This window comes from Ursus maritimus, unplaced genomic scaffold, assembly GCF_017311325.1.
Source record: "Ursus maritimus isolate PB19 unplaced genomic scaffold, ASM1731132v1 scaffold_5, whole genome shotgun sequence".
Lineage (NCBI taxonomy): Eukaryota > Metazoa > Chordata > Mammalia > Carnivora > Ursidae > Ursus > Ursus maritimus.
The window spans coordinates 33,132,986-33,144,534 of record NW_024426663.1 but is presented as its reverse complement, the minus strand read 5'-3'; the positions used below and the strand labels follow the sequence as shown (position 1 = coordinate 33,144,534).

Here is an 11,549-nt window from a genome sequence, read left to right as displayed (position 1 = left end):
TGAAACTGGTAATACTGGTGCTTCCCTTCTTAATAAATATGCTGTCACATTAAGGGGCAAACCTGGTCAAGTACCCTGGATGCCTCCAAGGAAAGCACCATGGAAAATTTCTTTTCTAAAATGATGTTTCTGGGGCGCGTGGGTGGCACAGCGGTTAGGCGTCTGCCTTCGGCTCAGGGCGTGATCCCGGCGTTATGGGATCGAGCCCCACATCAGGCTCCTTCGCTATGAGCCTGCTTCTTCCTCTCCCACTCCCCCTGCTTGTGTTCCCTCTCTCGCTGGCTGTCTCTATCTCTGTCGAATAAATAAATAAAAATCTTTAAAAAATAAAATAAAAAAAAATAAAATGATGTTTCTCACTCTACCACCAGAAAGTATTTTTTCCCAAATAACATGATTGGTGAACTAAAGAGCTTTCAAATCATGACAGATCGACGTCATTTAGATAATCCATTTGTCTGGGGTTCCAAATGGAAAATAGGATCAATCCCCCAGAATTCCTCAAACACCAGGTACCCTTCTATGGGCCAAACTTGCCTGGAAAGGAGAACAGAATGACGTTGCCCAGTGAATTCCCCCAGGCTTCACATTCCAAAAGCGTCCCATTAAATGAGTCCAAGCAGTTGCTTCTGAAATCATAAATTCCAAAAGACAATGAAAGTTGCAATCACAAGGGGTAACAGAAGCCAAACACATTAGGAACATGTTCCTTGAGCAAATAGCATAATTCCGGACACGCGGGAACACATGGTTTGCCTCAAACATGTTTCATTTTGTCATCGCACTGAGTGCACAGTATTTCTCTTTGGGTGCAAGAGTGATTGATTTCGTTGGGAGAATTGTTTTAGGAACATGAAAGTTGCCAAAGCAAACACGTTGGAGGGAAGTGTGGAGAAGGGGAGTAAGAGTATTTGGAGTAGATCTGGGTTTGGGAAGTTCACGCAGAGGTGAGACACTGAGATGTAGAACAAATAAAAACATTCTGCACACTTCATCTACATAAATTATGTTCAGAAATTCACCGTGTGTAGACATTAGCTGTGCAGCTACAACTCTCCCTAGTGTGCCTCCAGAATGTGGGCACAAAGCCAATGTTTAAGTGAATGATTTGTAACTTTTTCTCCACATAAATTAATCTACGAATATTTAAATCATCCTGATTTTAATCCACAAATGTCATGTAGTCATTGTAAAAAAAAAAAAAAACCTATAATCTATTTGTCTTTTATGATAGAATTCTATTACTGACTTACATTAATAGATTGTCTCCAGATATGTCGACAAAATGGACAACATCAAGAATATTTCCTTTGATCTGTTTTTCTTCAATGGAAAAATAAATAAAATATAAAAATCTACCTAAGTAATACACAACAGCACTTACAACCATACGATTTTGAAATGTTCCTTTTGGTCATTTACTTTACATGTAAGTGTTATGTTAGACATGAGAGTTTTTTTAGCCCTTACCTGCCTCTAGGTATTACCTTCAAAGAGGTGTCAATGTGTAATACTTGCGATCCTTCGAAGGGAAAGCGCGCAGTTACATTACAAACTAGCAGATGGGATTTTTTGCTTACTCCATTAGCATTTCCTTTTTCATACAGCTATTCTTAGAGTGCCAAAAGAGAACTTCTGAGAATTAGCAATACACTATTTGAATAAACATTCTCATTTAAAGGTGATACTCTAAGCACCAAATGAATAATTTAAAAAAATGGGAATAGAGACTTTTGAATTGACCTTGTGCAGAACCAGCATAGCTCTGTGCACAGGAAGGTTCTCATCACTCCTGCTAAGCCACAGTCTCTCTCCCACCTCTTGTCCTTCCGCCCCGCTGGTACCTCATGGAAAGGCAAGAGGTCATGTGTATTAGTTATCTATTCCTGCATAACAAATCATCTCCAAACTTAGCAGTTTAAAACAACAACATTTATTATCTTGCGGGTTCTATGGCTTAGGACTCCAAGCACGGCTTAACTGGATGCTCTAGCCCTGGCTCTCACGTGGCTACCGTCAGCTCAGGGCTTGACTGGGAAGGATCCAGTCCCTGGCTCATTCACGTGGTTGTCGGCAGGATTCAGTTCCTTGCTGAGTGGCGGACCGACCCTCAGTTCCTCCAGGGATGATGGCTGGAGGCCTCCCTCAGCTCCTCCCCACGTGGGCCTCTCTGTAGAGCATCTCACAACATGTCAGCTGGCTGCAGCAGAACGAGCAAACAAGGGGGCAAGAGAGAAAACCAGCAAGAGAGAGAAAGTGCCGGGAAGATGGAAGACACCGTCTCTCATACCCTGAGCACGGAAGTGACATCCCATCACTTTTGCTGCATTCTCTTTGATGGAAGCAAGTCCCTGGGGGGATTACATCATCGGGAGCCATGTCAGAAGCTGCCTACATATTCCTGATGCCTATTAGGGGTATACTTTGCTTGTATCCTTGGCCCCACTTCATAATCTTGAATAGTGGTTCTCACGGGGTGATTCCTGAACTAGCAGCATCATTTGGGAATTTATCATTACAAATTCTTAGGCCTGATTCAGACCTACTGAATCAAAAACTCTAGTTGATTCTAGGTGATTCTGAGTAGGCTAAAGTTTGGGAAGCATTGCTGATTTGGATCTCCCAATTCTTCTCTTAAAAAAACCTAGATTTCAATGATGCAAAGGTCTGCCCACATTGTCAGCATACTCATGCTGCTGACGGTTTTGTAATGATGGTGTTTTGCAACATAAACCAGGAGACATGTTTCAAGGTACCTCATACGACATCTTCAGAAGAGGTTTATTTTGGTTTTTCTGTATCTTGGGTTTAAGTTTTTCAATGTAGTGGACCTCATGCTCCTAACTCCACAGGCCAGTATTTTGTAAGTTTGAGAACCAAAAGGAACTAGTTTACTTGAACAAAGTTTCAAAACAGCTAATCCACGATAAAAACAATTCATTTAGTTGTTTAAATGCCAGATTGCTCAAATACCTTGATTCTCTAAGAGGGTTCTTCTTAAACTCTTTACTTGCTCTCAAAAGCGAAAAAAATTTTAATGGCCACAGGTGTACTTGTAAAGTCTGAGAAGGCTAATAAGGCTAATTCTATATTCTAGGTCCTTCTAGTATGAATGCAAACTCTGAAGTGAGTTGGCATCATAGCCATGGAATGCTGTGGCAAAATCTCCACTCTTCCACAGTTGTGTCCCTTTGGTTTCTTTAACATTCCCTCAAACTCATCATCTTTGGGAGGCCCTCTCAGATTACAGAAAGAATATAGACTGTGGGGTTGGAAGATCTGGGTTCAAACCCAAGCTCTGCTACTTAGTACTTGCGTGGCCTCAAGTAAGTTACTTAACCTCTCTGAGCCTCTATTTCCTAATGTAAGAGGCCAAACACCTATCTCATTGGTTTAATGTATAAATTAAAAGTGATTTGATCCAAAAAGTTCCCAGGACAGAGCAAGTGTATAATAAATGTTATTCTACCCTCGCTTTCCTTTGCATTCCCCTTAGTGTAGTACCAATTTCTGCCTTATAGTTATAGAGAACTTTAAGGTATTATAATGTCCCAAAGACATATACTGAATAGTTTTCAATTATTAATTTATAAATGTACGGGTGTAACTTTTGCTTGCTTAATAAAAAACCAACTTGGGGAGGCTGGGTGGCTCAGTCAGTTAAGTGTCTGCCATCTGCTCAGGTCATGATCCCAGGGTCCTGGGATCGAGCCCCGGCTCGGCTCTCGGGCTCCCTGCTCAGTGGGGAGTCTGCTTCTCCCTCTCCCTTTGTGATCTCTCTCACTCTTCCTCTCTCTCAAAACAATAAATAAAAGTAAAATAAAAGTAAAAAAAAAAGTAAAAAAGTAAAAAATCAACTTTTGGCAAGCAAATAAATGAAAGTATGAAGAAAAGTATAATCAATACAAATGGAAAAGCCTTTCAAAAGTCATGTACCAGCAATTAAAATAAGAGGTCTTCCCTCACATCAGGTAAATGGAGATTATAGATACATCTACACTTGTCTATGACCAAAAGTCATAGTCATGCAGCATAGCAGTACAAATGTCAAATATCGGGGGGAATAGGTTACTACGACTCTACCACTCTAGTTGAACGGTGTAGATCCATCAGGCTACATTTTATGGCAGTTTCTTACCTTTACTGTTTTGCCTCATAGACAAAGCCAATCAACTCCAAATTATTTTACCCAGATTTTTCACCTAGTAGATTGGTCAACTTATTCACTAGTCAAAAAATATTTATTGAATGATAATTATGGACAAGGCATTCTGGGAAACAAAGAATTATGAGGCATGGCTATACTTTTAAGCAACTTAAAACATAGTGGGCACTTAATAGTGGACACTTCACAAAAGCTTCTACAGAATTAATTCCAATTAAGTGGTACTAATAATAAATTCTTCAGGTTTAGAGAGACAAGTCCTTCAATGGGGACAAGGAAGAGTAATGGAGCCCAGGTTCTGGAATCAGAACTCTATCCTAGCTCATCTACTTACAGATCTATGACAGTGACAAATTGCTTAACCTTCCCATGCTTTAGTTTACCTCTGTGAAAAACAGGGATGTCCCCTTGTAGGATGTTTGTGAGAATTAAATGAGATAAGTCACATAACATATTTAGAAAAGCACTCGGCACAAAGTGCACCATACATATGAACTACGTAGTAATACTATTCACGTTGTATTAGTATTCATGGAGAAGGGAAACAGCTCAGTTGGGTCATGTGATGGAGACTACAAAGAAAAGAAGAAAAGATACTACCGGTATGGAGACCAATAAAGATTCACTTGTGAGCAGCAGGGTGACATGATTAAGAGGTTTTGGGGAAGTTCATCTGCAGTATATATTGGACAGTGGAGACACTGGCAACAAGGAGACCAGAGAGAGAAAAATATTTTAGTGGTACAGACACAGGCATGATTGTAACAGTGGGAGTGGAGAAGGGAGAAAAGGCAAGTCTTTGCAAAGGAAGGACTGACCAAGTGTGGCGAATGACTGGATGGGAGAATTAAGGTGATGAAAGAATAAAAGATGATTCTGAAAATGTTAAGCCTGGATTAATAGGAAAATGGAGTACTATGGATGGAAGCAAAGCAGTCAAGAAGGGAAGCCAATTATAGAAGGAGGCTGATCTTAGAAATGTAAAGGTTGACGCTTTTAAGTGGATTTGTCAGCAGGAGTTGAAAATATGGTACTCCTGCATGGAGAAGGTGCTAGTTATCCCTGAGTAAGGGAAGGGCTTGATGAAATGCTATAAGTGGTACCACAGTGAATCATCAGAATTAGCTCTCCCTATGCCTCCTTCACTATCTTTTTCACTTTTCCCAGCTGGCGCCAGCTAGTAGTCTCACCTTCTACCTCTTTATCCCCTTCCACTTTTATCAGGATGGAAATTAAAAATAGGCTATAGATGTCTGAGACTTGTCTCTAAAATCACCGTTTTTCTCGGGGCGCCTGGGTGGCTCAGTCGTTAAGTGTCTGCCTTTGGCTCAGGTCATGATCCCAGCGTTCTGGGATGAAGCCCTCCCATGGAGCCCCGCACTGGGCTCTCTGCTCAGTGGGAAGCCTGCTTCTTCCTCTCCCACTCCCCCTGCTTGTGTTCCCTACCTCGCTACCTCTCTCTCTGTCAAATAAACAAATAAAATCTTTAAAAAATAAATCACCGTTCTTCTCCTCTTGCCACTCAGAAAGTTACATATCCCATACAATTTCTCCACGTTGGAGTCAAAATAATAGAAATACGCTGGAAGGTTAAACATACTTCAACAGTTAACCCCACAACTCAACTGAAAGGACCCCTAGTCCACCTTTTCCTTCTCTTTACATCCAAAATGGTTCCAGGCACAGCCAAGAAACCTCATATATGGTGATCAGACTAGGAGTGTCTGCTGAGTACTTCATATGCATTTGTATATACTGGGCACTCAGGGTGATGAGGCTCCAGTATTCATTTACCTGCTCACTGAAAACATTCTGTTCTTTCATGCTGCTATTCTTTAATACATTCTATTCCCATGTGTAATTTTTCTTTCTTCTTTAAGACTCATGTCAACAATTAACTCTTCTGCAGAGGCTTCCCTGACCCTTCCAGACATAGTTATTTCCTTTTCTGTGATCTTCAACTAATCAGTTCACATTTCCATTAAAGCACATCATATAATATTTGAATTAGTATACTTATCTTTCTCCACCCACCCCCAACCCAATAACTTATTTTTCTTTGTATCCATAGCCCATCACACCATGCCTGGGACACAGTCTGTGCCCACCAAATGAAGGATGAATAAATGAATGAACAATCAAGTACAAGACTTTGGTTTCCCTTGATTATTTGTTTTAGTTACAATATCGTATTTTAATGTGATCTTTATTTGTATTTTCTTCAACCCTTATGCTATTTTGTCCCTGTAATGCTATATAGACCCAAGAATCTGGTAACAAATTCCCAAGTTTTGACATTTCATTGGCATTTCATAGGAAGTGGTTTTAGTTTGTTACTAATTTTTTGTGTATTTCATTGAATTTTTTTTATTTTTATTTTTTTTAAGATTTTATTTATTTATTTGACAGAGATAGAGACAGCCAGCGAGAGAGGGAACACAAGCAGGGGGAGTGGGAGAGGAAGAAGCAGGCTCATAGCGGAGGAGCCTGATGTGGGGCTCAATCCCATAACACCAGGATCACGCCCTGAGCCGAAGGCAGACGCTTAACCACTGTGCCACCCAGGTGCCCCTCACTGAATTTTTAAATGAAAATGTTGATAATTTTTTCAAGAATTTCTGTTCAAGTTGAACAAAGTAACATGTCTTAAGTTACTTTATTTTTAAGATAATGAACTATTTTCAGGCAAATCAAAAAGTGAACAAAAATTTAATATTAATTACTAGAGATTTTTCTATCATAAACCCACATTTTTGTCAGATACCCATGATCTGGTTCTTCTGCTCAAGTCTCTTAGATCCTGTGTGGTCCCTTCTGGCTTATTTAAAATGAGGGGGGCCCATCTATGTAAGCAGGTAGATGAATGGGTGAATAAAAGAAGCCAGTCTCTCTCTCCACATACAGATCTCCAAAAATAATAGGATACATGTGTGTAAAAGTGGTAAACCACTAATAATATTTAGAACTCCACAATTCCTAGTGGAAATAAAATAATAAAGCAGCAAAGCATTCAAGAAAAAGAAAAGCACCATGGTTAAAACATTGGCATCAGAATTCAAAGTCTGTCTGAAATCCAATCACTGATGATTTGGTCTGCTTATACTAGGAATTTAGACTCCTTTTATGTTATGGTCCACTTAGAGATAGGCAAGCTAGACCTCCTGACCAGGGTCTGCATTAAGACCGTGCTCTACATGGGTGCCTGGGTGGCTCAGTTGGTTAAGCGTCTGCCTTCAGCTCAGGTCATGATCCTGGGGTCCTGGGATCGAGTCCCACATCCTGCTCTCCGCTCGGTGGGGAGTCTGCTTCTTCCTCAACCCCCCCCCCCCCCTCCTGATATCTCTCTTTCTCTAATAAATAAATTGTAAAAGTCTTAAAAAAAAAAAAAAAGACTGGGCTGTAATTATGCAACTGCTGAACACTCTCATTATCAATGGAGATTTTTAACAACCGAACTACTAGTAGTACTGGTTGAGTCACCCTTACACTTTGGTAGAGGGAGTAAAAGAACTACAACCATGTCTAAAGTTAGTAAATATTTCACTTGCAATAGTTCAAAATTACAAAACAGGTAAGGTAATGTATACTGCTTTGTTTAAAAGAGATTAATAAGTGCTACTCTTTAAACACTCAATACTTTAACATATTATTTCCAAAATAAGGCACAAATTCCCAAGAACCATCCTTAAAGGCGCAAATTTCCAAGAACCTAGAAATGAGGCAAAATTTCTAAGCCTTCAGGGAAACTTATGCATGTAAATGAGTATTTCCTTCTAAGCAATCACTCTGGGAGGCCATGCGGATACCAATGATGCTATCGTTCCCAACAACATTTTGAGAATTGTGCTTTTGTAACTATTTTATACAAGATGATAAGTCTTCAGGGACATTTTGGTTTTGCCAAAAAAACTTTTGACCCAACTTGATCATCTGTTTTATTCACCATATTTGACTCTCGCTGACATTTGGCTATTTGTAAAAAGTCAAATCCACCCTCAAAGAATGAGAATGAGAATTTGTCTAACAAATGGGCAAAAATTTTTATGTTCTAAAAAGTTTTCAGCATTGGGCCTATCAGTAGAAAACAAAATTTAAAATGATCAGTCTTTTGAACATCACTTATAAAATACCTGTTGGAAGGACAGGGCCAAATTCATTGCCATAATTAATTATGAGAAATCAACCAATGAAAGCTCTTGTCACATCAGAGAGTTCTATCAATGAAATACTGACTGGTTACTTATTTTTTACTGATTTTTTAACTTTTTATTTTGAAAAAATTATAGACTCACAAGAAGTTACAAAAATAGCACACAGAGTTCTATCTTCCCTTCACTCGGCTTCCTCCAGAGCTGCTATTTTATGTAACTGCAGTACAATATCTAAACCAGGAAAGTGACATTGTCTAACACTGTTAAGTACAGTATACGTTAAGTAGGTCATACATATGTATATGTATATACATATACGTATTTAGTCTTCATCATTTTTTACATGCATTCATTTGTGTGTATGTGTGTGTGCGTATGTGTAGTTCTCTGCAATTTCATCCCACGTAGAGATTCATGTAACCCACCACAACGATTAGGGCACAGAACTCTTCCATCACTACAAAAGAACCTCCCCCTCTTGCTGCCCTTCTGTATATGGACCCTACCCTAATTTCCCTATCCCTGGTAACCACCAATTTGTTTCCATCTCTACAGTTCCGTCATTTCAATAATGTTATACAAATATCATATAGTAAGTAACCTTACTTACTTGACTTTTTTTTCACTAAGCATAATGCCTTTAAAATCCAGTTTGTTGCATGCACCAATAGTTTATTCCTTTGGGGCGCCTGGGTGGCACAGCGGTTAAGCGTCTGCCTTTGGCTCAGGGCGTGATCCCAGCGTTATGGGATCGAGCCCCACATCAGGCTCCTCCGCTATGAGCCTGCTTCTTCCTCTCCCACTCCCCCTGCTTGTGTTCCCTCTCTCGCTGGCTGTCTCTATCTCTGTTGAATAAATAAATAAAATCTTTTAAAAAAATAGTCTATTCCTTTTTGTTACTGAGTATTCTTCTGTTGTGTCAACATCCCAGAGTTTCACCTATTGAAGGAAGTCTAGATTGTCTCCTTCTTTTTTTTCTTTTTTTTTTTTTTTGTACAACAAATAAAGCTGCTATGGACATTCATATACAGATTTTTCTGTGAACATAAATTTTCATTTCTGCGGAATAATGCTCTAGAGTATGGTTGCTGGGCTGTACAGTAAGTGCATATTAAGTTTTACAAGTAGCTGACAAACTATTTTCCAGAGTAACTGTACCATTTTACATTCATACCAGTAACATATGAGAGATCCACTTTCTCTGCATTCTCACCAGCAATTGATATTATTGCTATTTTTTATTTTAAGTGTACAGTTCTCTTTCTTATTTTCAGAAATTAGTGACTCAGTTTATATAACGGGTCCTATGATAATTCGGTAGGGATGATTTTTGTCTTCAAATTGTCCTCCTGAGTATGAGCTTCTAGATTTTATATTTATATTCATTTTTAGATTTAAGATTATAAAAAATATGTTTTCTCTACTTCAAATTTACCAACATCCAGTAATAAGCAATCAAAACCTCACTTCAGTCTCTTCCACTTCGGCTCATAATTTCTCTCATGGCACAAACATGCCCACACCTTCCTGTCCTTCCTGGGGAAATGCTGTCCTTCCTGGGGGAAAAAAAAGTCCTACTAGCTGCATTGTCTTTTTTTTACTGGAGGAGGGGAGCACTTGTTGTCTCTGGTGGAATTCATGAGAGAGCTGGCTTTGTGGCTGCATTGCTGGGGATGCTGGGAGAGAGCAAGGCAACCATAATTCTACAGGTTTGCTGGGCTTCTTTTATTTCTAGAGAACCCCTTTTCTATGGTCAACATTAACTGGCCTGTATAATGATCCATAGAAACAGTACAGACTGCTAGGTTAGTTGCAAAATGAACACTTTACTTCAAACAGAATTCAAAGCACACTTGACAGGCTGTTACATTAAGTACTTGCATGTCTGAGGTAGAACAAACTAGATGTAATTCACTTTTCCTCTCAAGTTCACACCATTCTTTGTGAAGAGGCCCAAAGTACTTACTACTAGTATTAGGGGCTAAAATGGCAAGTAGGAAATAGAATCCAATTACAAAGGCAGCTTATGGCTTCTGCTCTCCTTACATGTACCCACAACTGCACGTTGAAAATGATGTACCTAATAGTCACTACAGTTAAAACACTTCATCCTATTTACTTACTTACTTGTAACCATAAAGTTACCTCTGCTCCTTGATAATGATGTGTTTTGGTGGGGGCTGGAGTTTTGGGGGAGAAAGAGTGCTTGTTTTTAATTTAATTTTGTTTGTCTTTAATTTCAGAGTAAGGTAAAACCTTCCAGTGTCTGCCTACTCTTCTTGACATATAAAATGACTTCCCATTTATATTGTCTTACAAATAAAAGTTGAACAGATGAATCTCAAAGACATACTGATCAGTAAAAGCAGCCAAACAAAAGACTGCATGTGCACTGTATGAGTCCATCGATATGAAGTTCAAGAACATCTAAACTAATCTATGGTGACAGAAATGAGAATAGTGGTTGGGGGTAGGGTAGTATGGACTGGAAACAAGCATGGAGAGGTTTTCTAGGATGGCAAAAGTGTTCCATAACTTGATTTCAGCAGTGGTTACACAGGTATTGTGTGTGTGTGTGTACATGCGTGTGTGTGTGTGTGCACACACAAAATTCACTAAGTTAAATGCTTAGGAGTTGAACACTTTACTATGTTATTCTTTAATTAAAATTTAAATTAGCAACAGAAATGAAAAAATAAGAGGTTTGATGATAAAATCACAGACAGAGTAGATTTTGGTTTTTCACTTCAAAGGTTCCAAGAATTTTTAAATTTTGCGAATTATAATTTTCCTCAATGCAAGTGAACCACTTTTCTCATCTCTCATTCTTCTCTGCTCCTCCCAGCTTCTTAACTAATGCGATTTATGTTGCAAAGTCATACATATTGTAACTGTTAAATTAAAATATTGTGAAGCAGGCTGTGGAAGCAATAAAACTCTATTAAGATCAGTTTAGGCCTTTAAAAATTCCATGATTCCTTTCTTTCACATGACATCTTTCATTCCTTTTTTTGAAGTTTGGATCCAAGGAATTTTGCATGCTGTGGGTTGGCATTTAGTTAATAGCATCTTTAGCTGAGGTTCCATTTTCTAAATTAACAAGATCAAGAACAGTGACCTGATGATATTTCTTTGTACATTTGGCTCTTTTCCAAAAAGGAGGATTAAAGTGAGAGAGAGAGAGAGAGGCACGGGGGGGGGGGGGGGGGGGGGTCGGGGTCTGTGGTCTACGC

At 39.1% G+C, this 11,549-nt stretch overlaps 1 protein-coding gene across 1 annotated transcript in view; it reads right to left on the bottom strand.

The window, feature by feature from the left end:
* Nucleotides 1-323: 323 nt before the first annotated feature.
* Nucleotides 324-11,549, bottom strand: part of FOXD1 (forkhead box D1) — a 24,352-nt gene continuing 13,126 nt past the window's right edge. Inside the window, exon 3 of the transcript XR_568809.2 lies at nt 324-629. The gene's annotated coding sequence lies outside the window, so the exon portion shown is untranslated. The remainder of the gene's footprint in view (nt 630-11,549) is intronic.